The following is a 13,743-nucleotide window of genomic DNA, read 5'->3' as shown; positions in this document are numbered from 1 at the left end:
GAGCCACCAAAGGTGGTGTCTGTTCTCAACCTTTGATTGTGTTTACACTCTGGCCTTGAAAGTGTGTTTGCTCACAAGTTCTTTCCACTTGCCCCCTAAAAATGCAATCTGAGTTCAGTAGAAATGCATGCTCTCTCCCCCTTTAGAATTTAGTGGAAAAAGCCACCACAAAACCAAACAACAATTAAAAAGATAAAAATTGTAAGTGCCCTGAAGTCGACACCCCCTCAAAGGAAAAAAAAAAAAACAACTTGGCCTTTGAACCAGCATTTTACTAAAACGAACTTAGAACACATTTCAAATAAAATGTTGTTTCTACACCTCCTGAAATACATTGTCACCTTTATCTTCCTCAGCCCTCTCTACTCCTCAGCATACCCATGCTAGGTCTTTTTGGCTTTAAACCGCACTACATTTTTTCCAAACCTACCAACTTTTTATCAATAGAGACAGTAACCAAGATTTGAGGTTTTCTGGAGCACCTTCTGCATCTCCCCCTCCAGCCACAGTCACCTTCACTCTTTGGCAGCCTGTGAACCCACTGGTGGCTGCAGCAGTGCATCTGAGGCAGGGGACAAAAGAAATTCCAGCTTCTTAGGGAGGTTTAAACTTTCTGCCTCGTGTCTACCCATCTCCATAAGGCTCAGTAGGCAGAGCTATCCTCCCAGCCATGCATGTACAGTTGTAGTGCAGCAACAGCTTGTCTGAGCAAGGTTAGAGGAACAGAAATTTTTTGGTCATCAGGGCTACACTCACACCTCTCCTGATGTTTGTCCCTGCCTCTACTGATTCCTGAGTCAGCATCAGGATGCCTCACTTAGTGCCCAGGCAGCAAATGGATGATCAAGGGAGCTGTTTGTCTCTGCTCAGTGTCTGCACCACATTTGATCCCTATTTCCTCACCATGATCCATTCTCCCTGCTGAATTCTGCGTGAGGTTGGTGAGAGCGAGAGGGAGCAGGTGGTGGGGGGCACTGGACAGAGCCAAGGCCACCAGTGTCATCCATTAGATCACCTCCAAGAAGCTGGGAGCCACAGCATGGAGAATGCCCTGCCAAGGTGTTTTGTGCAGAATCCCTGAAAGCTGCTTGCTCCCACATTTCAGGCTGAAGGCATTAACTCATTTTTTCCTGCAATGTCCCCTGTCTCACGATGGCTGCTGGCAGTCTGAGCCCATACACCACCTTGGTCTCCCTCTTGGGCCACCTTCGTTTTCTACTCAGAGCTATGGAGGGAAACCTACAGCAAAACAGCAACCAAGCCAAGCAGAATTCACCCAATAAATATGACAAGGACATGGTGCTATTTTCCAACACAGACCTTTAAAATAGGAGGGACAGACATTAGTCATGGTGCTTTGTGTGGGTCTCTTCACAGTTCCCCAGGTGTCCGTGCACCTCCTGCAGCCCCTGAAGCAGGAGGTGTGGGGGAGATGGGCTGCAGAGGCCGAGGCAGGTGCTGAGGGGGTGGCAGGAGGTGCCCTCCACCATACCCTTGTCACCTGCTTTGAGCCAAGGCACACTCACAGAGGCTGCTGGTGCCTCCTGGCTGCGCTCCAGGCTGTCCTTGAATGTCCTGCCCACTGAAGGACAGCCGTGCCTGCTTTGCCAAGGCAGCTGTCATCACTGCAGCCCTCCTTCCTGCCTCCTGCCAGAGGCTGGCTGTCCTCTCCCCTTCAGGGCACAGCCATGGTTCTGGGTGATTTGCCATCACCACAGGTGGCTGAATGCAGGAGAGAAAAACCAGAAAAACATGAAGCATTTTTCTTGTTTGGGTTGTTTTCAGCTATGGGCAGAAAATCGGGCTCTCCACCTCTCCCATGTCAGGGTCAATATCCTCAGATCTCCACTCTTATTTCAATGCAAGATATGGATGGAGAAAGGCATCCTGAGAGAAGTGTCTCTGAGCTCAGAGACAGTCATCCATCCTGTGGAGGACAAACCCACTGGCAAGAGAGCACCTGCCTCCTGGCAGCTGTGATTTCCTTCTCCTGAGAGGAGAGGGCACAATGGGGATCCTCCAAGGGACACATCAGCTGGCCTGTGCCACCCAGCACCATTGAAAGCACCTCCTCGCCCGAGCTGCCATCCAAAGCTCAGTGCATGTTCAGCACTCCTAGGTTGCACCCAAGAGTGTGGAGAGCAGGGAGGGGCAAGAAGGGAGCTGCTGCAGACCCAGAGGTGCAATGCTGTGGGTGTGTGCTGGGAGAGCCAGAGAGCCCCAGTCACAGTGCTGGAGTTTCTGCCACACGTGTGCACAGTCAGCCAGGCTTCACACTGTCTCAGCACTTCTCCTCATGAAACCACAAGCCCTTTGATCCTGGTGACCTACACCTGGTGTATCACCCTGTAAAAAGCTGGCGTAAGAGTTAATGGGTTAATCCATCCAGGAATAGCATTGTCTCCTCCATGGGAGCAAACCAGGCTGCTGTTCACAGCTCTGGCTAACTTTTCTTTCTGCCCAGGGATGCTAAGAGAGAAATGCTGGCCCAGCACTGGTTGGACACCTGCTTCTTCTAGGAATTCTTGTTGCAAGCAGCATCTCTGATTTACATTGACTATTGACAGCCCCTTTTGAAGTAATAACTTCAAAGGGACTTCCTATTACTCCCAGTTGGTATGTCTGCCTATTCAGCTCCCACGCCGGAACTTTCTGCTTGTGGTTTCTGTCTGGCAATGTCTCCTGCTTTGCTGTCTGCTGCCACCAGCCTAGTTTAGAATCTGATCTGTTCCCTTGCCCTAGGCAAAGCCACGAGGGACATTGTGCAGTTTGTGGTTCATAGCATTTCTTCTTCTACCACCCTGCTGCCTGCCACGTTTGCCCTCTCTCAACGCTTTTGATGTCCTGAATGGGAGTCAGTGCTGAAGTTCTTGTTCTCATTCTATATACAGACAGGTGCACAGTCACTCATTTTGGGGACTGAATATGCCCTCAGCTTCTTCCTTTTCCCCTTAGCAGCTCCCCCTAGGAGTGAGGGTCTGTTAACATCTGCTGAGACCCACCTTTCTATGAACACCTCACCAGTGTAGATCCGGACCTCAGATAAGCAGGTAAACTACAAAGGAAGTCATAGGGGTAACATTACCTGTAAAAACTAATATTTAGATGATTTCTCAATCACTGATTGGAAAAATGTGCAGTGCTGGTTGCAGTATTCCTCCCATGTCACATGTTCAAGAACTGAATTAAATTAACTGAACTACCATCAAAATATTAGAACTTTTCAATATTGTATCTCCAAAAATGCTTTCAGAGATAAGTTACCTTTATTGGAAAGAATCTGGGAATACTGCTACTCTGGGAAACACTTTGAATGGGAATATCAATTCTAATTGCATCTGTTATTGTGGTATAGCTTATGTTAGCTCAGTAAATGATGTAAGTCTAAACCTGCATGAGATGGTTCTGCAAAAACAGAATAGTGAATATTTTTTTCCAGTTTAGCTGTGTAACTTGAGGCTGACTTTTTTTTTTTTTTTTTTAATCTTCTAAATAATACAGTTGGAAAATACACACAAGAAGACCAGACAAGATGCAGTCTCATTTGAAAGCTTGTGCAGAAGGACTTACTCAAGAATGGACAAATCAATCAGGAAGCAAAGCAAATGTGGTCTACCTTAGCAAGATGTCACATATTTAGCACTGTCATCTGTTTACTCTTAAGCAAGAGAAGTTTGTCTGTAGACTTGCTATCCTCAACAAAAGATGAGGAATAAAATCAGCATCTTCACTATTGGAACAGAATCATGCGTTGTTGAGAGGTAACTTGCCTCCCTCTTATTATGGATAAAAAAAATACAGAAAACAGTAGCAATTTCCTAAATAAGACCAAGTCAATTGTTTTGGTTGTGCATGAACAAAAAGATTCATGCCTATTAGTATCTAGCCCACTATGTAATGTGCCAGGCTGAATTACCCAGAGATACTTTGTTTTGAAAAGAGTGCAGAAATCCTGCAGGTTTAATTGCCAATAAATCAGCATGACCTACACTCCCTGACACTTTTTTTCACAATGATCTTTTCAAGCAGAAAATGAAGAGACTGATTTTTACAGTGTGTGCATACTGCCTTTGGAGAGATAAGAGCAGTGACACACAGGCAGGTTCCTCCATTAAAAGCTATCCTAGATAATGAAGGACTCGATCAATGGTGTGTTCTGTTTGCTTTCTGCTTATTTTCACCTTGTGTAATGGCACTCTCTTTTTGTTGTGATTAGGAGAGTAGTTGCTTGTTTAACAATTGCCTTTCAACTTGTATTCAGCAGTACTTGAAATTAATTTACTTCTGGTTCATTTTTATGCTGACGCTTAAAATTTTAAGACAAATGGCAGTAGTTCAAATTCTGATTTGAGGTTAAATATCTGACTAAAGACTTGGTAGCTTGAAGAGAGCTTGAGTACTTTTAAAAGAAACTATTTTGATTTCAGTAAAAAATACTCATTATGGTGCCTCTCAGTAAAAATTTTATGGTTAAACATTTATCATGCAAAGAAAAGGTATGGTTTAAAGCCCAATGAAAAACCTGAAAGCTTTCTGCACGTTATAAGCTTTGCTTCTCATAGCAGCTTTTGCTTAGCCTATCTTTAATACAAGTATCTTCAAGCATTTACAAGTGCTTAGCTTCAAAACACCAACTGAGGCAGCTGGTTATTATAATCTCCTCTAATATAGATGAGTTCATACAGGGGGGGATTGGGAGGGGAACAGCATCTCATCATTCTACAGTGGTGGGCTGGGGTTCAGCATCTCTGAAATAATCCTCAGAGGGATTTGCTTTCATCCTGCCATCAGGATGTGTTTTGGCTGAATTAGGAACTGTGCTGTTGGATGTTTTTGATGTTACAGGTGATGCCATCCTCATGTCCAGCAAGAGGAATGCACAAGCTTTCCAGGGCTGGGAAGACAGGTTTGGGACACACTCTCTGAATATCCCCTTTGCACTTACAAACCAAGGAGCTCCTGGCACGAGACAAAGCCAGGCAGTGATCAGCCTACCAGCTCTTTGTGTCTTCCTGGGTACTTGGTGCAATGGTTTCAGCTAGGACAGAGTTAATTTCTTCTCAGTAGCTGTTGCAGTGCTGTGTTTTGGATTTGGAATAAGAATGGTGTTGATAACACACTGATGGTTTGTGTTTTGCTAAGTCATGTTTATCCTAAATCAAGGACTTTTTTCTTGTCTCACATTCTGCCAGCGAGGAGATACCCAAAAAAGCTGAGAGGGAGCATAGTTGGACAGGTGGACCTGAACTGACCAAAGGGATATTCCACACTATAGAACATTATATCCAGTATATCAACTGTTGATCCTTCCTGTCTATGGCCAACGTGGTTTCAGACTCCAAGTACATTGAAAATTGTGGGTTTGCAGCCTGATTCAGCAGGGAATTTACCCTTTGTTTGAATCTCCTCCCATTCCTGAAGTTGAGGCAAATAGCAATGGCTGATTTGGTACAAATCAATTCCAAAAGAATTGGGAATCTTAGCTTTTTTTCAAAAAAGCTAAGAAATTCACTGTCACATGGATGATATTCCATCATGAAGTGAAAAGACACAGCCTGTTCCAGTCGATGATTTCAGACAGGCTCCCTGTCTGGAAATGTTAGAGATAATGGTCAAATACCTTGTGTCTGGTTGCTGCACAGCCCCTGACAGTCAAAACTACATTTGTGTTAAACCTTCTTTTCTAGGGGATGAACACTGGAACTCTTATCCCCACATGCTGGGGGCTGGTAAGGCTCCTGCTGGCTGTTTCTGAGGGGCTGACTTGGAGAAACAGAATGAAGGCATACCAAGTAGATAAAGATACTGACCTGTGACATTGCCATCACTCAGAGCATAAAAGGCATGGGAGAGAAGGGTGATTGAAATGGCTTCTTTATTCTGTAGACAAAAAATGCTATTTCATTCTTTCATTGCCTGGGCGGGATTTGCTGAGCAAAAGGATCAACTGTGTTGAAACTCCTGGCTATGGAATAAAATTTGTTCTCTTCAGTCCATCAATGCTGGGTGTAATCTCATGAGTCAGAGCAGCAGATAGATGAGGGGTTGGAAAACAATCTGGACTCAGATGTCCTGTTGGCTATGGTCTCATTTGGAGGGAAGAAAGCCTATTCAACAGCAGCTGGTGCATTTCTCTGTGGCATTCAGGAAGGTGCCTTCCAGTTGATAAAGGGCAGAATAATGATCATGAAGCATTTTGTTTGGTTGGTATACTCATGTACTTACTGCAGCCAGCAAACTGTATGCCACTAATGGTCCTAGTTGAGTGTAGGAAGCTTTTTCTATGCAAGCCAGTCCTTTTAGGCACATTCACAACACTCATCACTCACCAATAATCAAGGTTTTAATCCACTTCACTATCAAAGTGCCAACAGCTGGCTTGCCAACATTAGGCCTGTGGATCATGGATCTGCCAGGTATCAGAGGCAGTCGTGCCAATAAAGGCTGGGGGTGTAGATCTCTACACAGGCTGACACATCCTGCTGGGGAATGGCCCTTGAGATGCTCGAGTGGCATCTCCAGCCCTTCAGCTGGGTGGCTTTGGCAGCTGCCACAGCCCAGGCAGGGCTGGCAGGTCCCTCTCAGCACAGGAACGTGCAGCACAGCACCTCTCAGACTCATATTGCCATGGCATCCAGCTGCAGGCAGATGATGGAAGCTCCCCAGGGATGTTTCCGTTTGTGAATGGGAATTTTCAAACTGATAAAAAGCAGATAAAATAGAGGATGTGCTGAACGTTGGAAGGACTAAAGGCAATTCTGTGCAAAATCATGTGTCTGCACATGTATGTCTAGAAATTGTCCTGGTCCCCATCTGAGGCTGGTTTTAGTCAGGAACCAAAGAACAGGCATCCTCCCTCTCCTTCCTTAGGTTATTATTGTTGGCTCTCTTTTGGGACAAGCAAAATTTTGATGTCCAGTTAAAGACAGTCCTGTAACCCTTTGTTTTGCTCACCAAGCATAAGTCTGTGTTGAATATGCAATGGAGAAAATCCACAAAAATGCTGTCTGAGATTCATTTATGAGCCTGTCATTGCCCTGAGGGGGCTTTGACCAGAGGTACTCAGTGCCAGAATGAGACCACAGAGTTCATTAAAATGTCAGGAATTAGCAGTGTATATTCTCCACATTCTGTTACTTACTTTTCATTTGTACTTTTCAAAAATGAAGTGTTTTTTGCCCTTGTATGAATCTATCAGGGAAAGAAAGGATTGAATAAGAGATCAAAGGCAAATAAAAAAATTAGAGTTGAGATGCAAATATATCTGATAACTTGGATATGCCACACGAGGTGCTCCCAAGATCAAATGCAAGGTGAGAGAGGGAACAGGGTGGGAGGGGACACAGACTTTCCTCCAGGGCATAATCTGTAATCAGAGCCAGTTTTAAGAGGCCACTTTGCACAGAGTTGGTGCTGGGGAGGAAAACCCAACACCATGTCCCAGTGAGCTTGGTCTCTGAGCTACGGAGCCCCTCACCAGAAGGCATTTCTCCACATCTTATTTCCAATGTCTTCAGAAGAAAATAGTTCCATGACAAATATTGCTCCTACATCCCTGGGAAAAAGTTGTGGGTTTATGAGCAGGATTTCATTTTCTTTTTTCAGTGCAAGATTAGGTTTTGGCCAATGAAACTGCCTGTTGAATTTTGGAGAGCTGGTGGTGTGTCTGCTGTATGTGCAGATGCCAGTGGGCTGGTTCTGCACTCTGACTTTGACAGGCTATAGCAGCCTTGATGTCCTGATCTTTCTTTCACCTGTAAAATCCCAAATAACTCAGAACTGTCTAAAACTTAGAGCTATCAAGGAGAGAAAAGTTTTCTCTGTCTTCTGCCAATCTCAAGGCTTGAGATGATCCAAGGTGAAATTAATATTCCTTTGATCTCACTGCTGCCATACATCAGATTTCCCTAAATCTACAGTAATCAAAACACATATCAATGAACATTACACTTAACAAGCAATTTCCACATTTGCATGTAGCATTGGTTACCACTCAGCAGCAGTTTACAGCTCTGTAATCATTGCAAAGAATTTTCTCCATATGCCCCTGAAAATATCCAAGCTGGCGTTTCTGAACTGGAATGTTTAACTTGTTCAGGGTCACTCTCATAAAAGGCTTTCAGAAACACTATGAGTTGCTGGTTGTATTCTACCTCCACATTTTTTTTGTCTTTTGAAGCTGAGGTTATTGTATATATGTGTGTGTGTATATATACTTTTTATATGTGTATTTTGTATACACATCATTTAACTGTATGTACATATATATATTTGAACTGTAAGATTATACTAACTATTCAGTATAAATCCAGTTTGTTATAAGTATGCATGGAGTTCAGCAAAACAATGGGCTATGTTCAGGTTAGAATATCTGGGGTTACAACAAGGTGAAGAAGATTATTGACAAATGCTTGGGTTCCGGCACAGTAACCCTCATATGAGTAAATTTTCAGGGATTTTCCTGGGCATCTTGCTTGGTTTAGGATGACAGAATCTGCCTCAGAGCAATTTCTTTCCTTTCTGTAGTCTGTGAGAACATCTCCAGTTGGGTGCACAAAGTCAAAAGCACCTTCTGCACACCGATTTCCCGTATTTGATAGGGACTGCCTCTGCCAAGGCAGCATGAGGGGCTTTCTCTGCCCCTTCCAAGGAGGCAGAAGGGACCAGAGTTCAGGCTCCAGCACCCTGTCTCCCAGTCAGCCAAAGCCTGTGGTCCCAGGATGGCAACTGGAGACCCTTTTAGAGGACTTTCTGCCCTGGGACGGGGAGTAGTTGCTATAAAACCCATTGTAACTCATCTGCAGAGAAGCAGCTGTCACTGTGACCCCACTCTGCAGAGCACCTGCATTTCCTGGCAGTCCTGCTGGCAAACCTGCAAGCTCTGCCAGTTCAGAGCATTGTTTCCTGCCTCATTTCTCTGCTGTGTCTCTCTTGTGAAAGCCACTTCTGATTTACAGCAACACAACTTGGACAGTGTAACTTAGATCAAAATCAGGCTCTGAGGTGTGCACCATCTGTGCACTTCTGTAGACTGTTACACTTTATCACCAGAAATCTTTAGATTCGTATGATTTGGAGAGTTATTTAGAAATCAACAGATGTTGGTACTACATCCCACTGGATGTGCCCACTGTGCTGTGGGCAGAGAGAGGAGGAATTTCTTAGATGGTGCCTGTTAACCTTCCTGAACTATAAATGTTTCTGACATGCACATCTGTGCAACAGCTGGCAGGGATTATTGCCTGGACCTGATTACAGCTATCCAGTGGACTCATACATTCTGGCATCTGCTTGGGGATAGCCTCTGCCATAGCTGAGGATCCATCTATTTCTGTTTAATCTACACATAAAGGATGATGCATTAACAAAATTGCATTTTTTGCCTTTCTTGGAGAGCCCAGGGCCTCCAAACATTGCAGGTGCTTTGGCCAAAATCTGGGGGTGGAGGAAAGCCTCCAACCCACGTGGAAAGCACACACTCATCCTGAGACAGTCAGTGGGGAGATGGAGCCTGATGAGAAACATGATTAGAAACAAAATAAAATGCAAATCATTGTTAACGTTTCATGTTACGTTGTTTGACATCCGTTCTGGCACTGACCCCTTTGTCTGAGAAAAAGACATCAGATAAACTCAGAGGACTGAGAGAAAAACATTTTTTTTTAATTATCACAATGAACAAAAACTGCATTTAATTCTCTCTGAACTGATGTCTTGCTCAAATCGGTTTTGACTTGGAAACATGGAAGATCATCAAGAGGACAAATTAATTATTCCACTGGCATGTCTGGGGTGGTATGAAACCATACTGGTTTTTTTTCCACTTTATTGTAACTTGGAATTTGAAGCTTCAGTGGAGCAGAATGAAGCATAGAAACTGCTACTCCTTACTTGAGGGTTCATTTGATTATTGTAGAAACTCATGAAAGGTAAATTAGACAAACCAAGTTTATATTGCATAACTTCTAATGTAGAGAAACATTGCACATGAGTAAAATTACCATGTATTAGGGCTAGGCTTGCATGTAGAACTTTGGTGACAGATCTATAATTATGTCCACCAACAATAAGCGATTTCGCTCTGTTAACTTTGAAAGATTACATCTGTTTAATTAAGATGATGAATTTACTTAATGTTTTAGAAAAAAAAGTCAGTGAAATAATGCTAAAACTTATTTTTGCTGCTGTTCATTGTTCCTATATGCACAGGTTTGAGCCACCAATAAGGCATTCCATCCAAACTGATCACCAAAAAAGCACTTCTTGTTGCCAAGCATCCACACAAGACAGCAGCAGTGGTGCCCCAAACCCTCCTGTTCTGAAAACAAAATGATTAATTATGGAAATGCAATAGTTTGTCCTCTGCAGAGGCAGGACCTCAGCAGAAGTGACAAGGACCCTTCTGGTCCATCATTCTGTGCCCTGCCATGGTCAGAGGTGGACAGTGAGGGGAGGGCAGGAGCAGCACCAGTGTAACACGATCCTTCTGCCCCTAACATTCTCTCCTTATGTTCAGCTCAGGGGCTTCCAGAGCCTGCTGCACTTTGTCCTTCAGTAACCAAAGGGCCTCTCCTCCAGGCACTTTGCCATCTTCCCTTTGCACTCGTGAAACACCATCCAAACACCACCCCTTGGAAAAGACTTCCTGAGGTCCTAAGCTCCACCACTGCTTGGAGCACCACCTCCTTTTGCCCTGACTCTGGCTTACTTGTCTACCTCCCTATAATTCAGTAGCAGTCAAGAAGAAGTCACTCTATTCCCTGCACAAAATTCCAGCATCTCTCTTCATAAAGACCATCTCTGTGTGACAAAGGCTGGCCAGCTCCCCAAGCACACTGACAATAAAGTATTTTAGTCCAGAACAGATTTTTGCTCTTTAGCAAAGGGGAGCTAGGATGGATAGATGGATGGATTGCCCAAGAGATGGAGGCAGGTGGCCATGCCAGGGAGCAGCTTGGTGGCAGGTGAGGTGGCCTAGCACTGGGTCTATGACCAGATGGAGGCATCCAGCAGGCACATGAGGAGCAGCCAGGGGTGGGAATGAGGTGCATGGGGATCCCAGGAGCCAGTCAATGTGCACTCAGGGCCCTGGCAGCCAACAGCAGAGGCCAGACACACTGCTTTAAGGGTTTTTGGCTTGTTTTCCACCTCCAAGAGGAAGGAGGCTGTGACAGGAAAGTAGGAATTAATCTCCTGGCTCAATCTTAAAGTCCAGTCTGTTCAGCAATTCTGATGCAGACTAGTGTTGGATGCTTCCCAGGGTATAGAAAAACCTGTGTTTTTCATCCCAACACCAGGAGTTAAACACTGGCTTCCAGGAGGCCATTCAAGAGCTTTTTAAACTTTATTCTCATTTGGTTTAGCAGCAACAATAGTAACACTGGGTATTCCTGAGGGCACCCATTCTGCTTTGAGAATGGGAGGCAATAGGGAAACGGAACTGGAAACGATTCCTGTGGCTAAGATCTGCAGAACAGAGGTGAACTGTTGGCTGAGCCAACACGGGCTCCTACAGATATCTGAGAGTGTTCTGGGCAGGAAAACCCTTCATCTGGGAAACAGGAAGACCCCCCCAAAAAGGCATTAGCAAAGCTTTTTTAACTTCCTGATCACATAGCTGTGTTTACACCACCCGTGTTATTTACTGGCCATGTGCTTGACAAGCACTTACCATGAGGAATACTAATTCAAGGTGGCAGCAAATTTCAGGAAGACAAGCAACTTTCAATCAACTTTTTAAAAATTATTACTTTTTCCAGCCTTACCTAAACACAGGGACCTGCTCATATTGAGATTTGTAAGAGATTAATTTACGTTCTTCATACATTTGTTTCAAATATATGAAAGAAATACTTCTGTTTAATTTTCTACTAAACCCAAATTATTTTTTTATAAGTTAATGAACAGTATCACACCTTTATTTACTTGCTGGTTTTCTGATTTCTGTGTAGAATCTCTTTATATGAGATCTGAAGGGAATAATATCACTTGCTTCAACCCTGCAGGCAGTTGCCAAAGGAATGTATAGTGAGAATAAAGCCAATTAAGTATTAAAGTGGCCTCTCCTGTTCTTCCAGAACACTTTTATTTCTATACCAAACATTTCTGACTCTCAAGTCAGTTGTAGCTGCACTCATTGTTTTTCACAGCTTCCCAAAAGTGAACGACACAGCAGCTGGGGCTGGCTCCAGTTTGGGGGAGCAGGAGATTAATTTGTCACTCAAACAGCCAGAGTTATGAAGATTTTGGAAGCGTGGATCAAATCCCTGTCCACAGTGCATCATCACCTCAAAATGAGAACATCACATGGAATAGATTGATGAGGGCACAGCAAAATCAATCCCCTGCACACCATAAAAACCTATCAGCACGTGTGAGGAACACGTGTGGTGTGGTATTTACAAAATTGCATTACGCATGACAGTCGACTCCTCTGTTTATGTAATCATTGTATTGGCATTCACTGCAACCTGCTTGCAGGAGCATATTTTGAATTTTCAAAGCATGGCTAAGCTGGCAGGTGCTGTGTGAGTCAACATCAAACTGCAAAATTGCATGAGTGATGTCCTATCATATGTGAATATTGGTGCTGTACAAGGACACAAAAGAAACCTTCACAAGGTTTAAGTTAAGTATGCTTTAATTAAAATTAATTATGGCAATGATCTCAAACTGGATGCAATTACAGCTACTGACTTTGTTTAAAAATGTGGTGAAACTTCAAAGGGCAACCCTGAGTTTTAACTGCTGGAGATGTCTTTTTGCAATCAGATTTTCAGATTCTCAGGAATTCCCTAAAGCTTTGCTGTTGCTGATGATGTAAAAATACGAATTTATTTCTTTATTACCCCCTATAATATAGAAGCAAAGTGTCTGTTAAGGAGGGGATGGATGAGCTGTAAAGGATTATACATATCCAGGCTTTTGCTGGCTGATACAGTGCATCCTTGCCATGCAGGACACCAAATCAGTGCCTCACACTTTGTCAATCTGAGCCACCCAAGAGGAAGCCCAGCAGCCACCAAGGTGCTTAACCAATAGCACTGTCTTTGGTGCTCCAGCTCTGTGCCCTCAGCTCCTCCCTTGAGCCTTTACCACCCCCTTCTGAAAACACAGATATGTTCTGTATGCAGGTACACAGAATATGTTCCTGGGAGCAAATGACAGTGCTCAGGCTTGGCATGGGTGAGCCAGGCTGTAGGTCACATTTCTGACCTGGGAAAAAAGGAAAATTTCTGCTGCTGATGGAACTGGTTCAGCTCCACTGAGCTCATTAGAAAGATTTGAGTTTTCATCAGCTGCACATCTGTCTCCCATCTTCCTTTGCTTACTCCTTCTGTGGATGGAGGGCTCTGAAAAAGAGTCCTGTGGTGTCACTCTAGAGGCTGTTTGGATGCAGGGAGGGCAGGGCAGAGTCCCTGGTGTGTGACAAACCAGGTGTGACATCAGCACTATCCATGCTTCCAGCAGCCCTGAGCCAGCTCTGCTTTCAGCACCCCTGAGAATGGCTGGGAAACAGCCTGGCAGCTCACTGGGAACAAGGCTGACCTTGCTGTGCCTTACCTGAGTCTCTCTCCTTCCAGGGGATGTCACATGTGCAAATCCAAGATGCTGAACCTGATGGCAAACGGGAACTTTGCAGTTGGACTCGGCAGAAATGTAAATTAGCCTCATTTTATTTATCCGTGCAACATCAGGCTGATGCAAGTCTCATGATTTTGTTGCTTAGAGCTGCTTTCTGAT

Source organism: Erithacus rubecula, assembly GCF_903797595.1.
Source record: "Erithacus rubecula genome assembly, chromosome: 2".
NCBI classification, from domain to species: domain Eukaryota; kingdom Metazoa; phylum Chordata; class Aves; order Passeriformes; family Muscicapidae; genus Erithacus; species Erithacus rubecula.
This window is presented reverse-complemented; position numbering follows the sequence as displayed.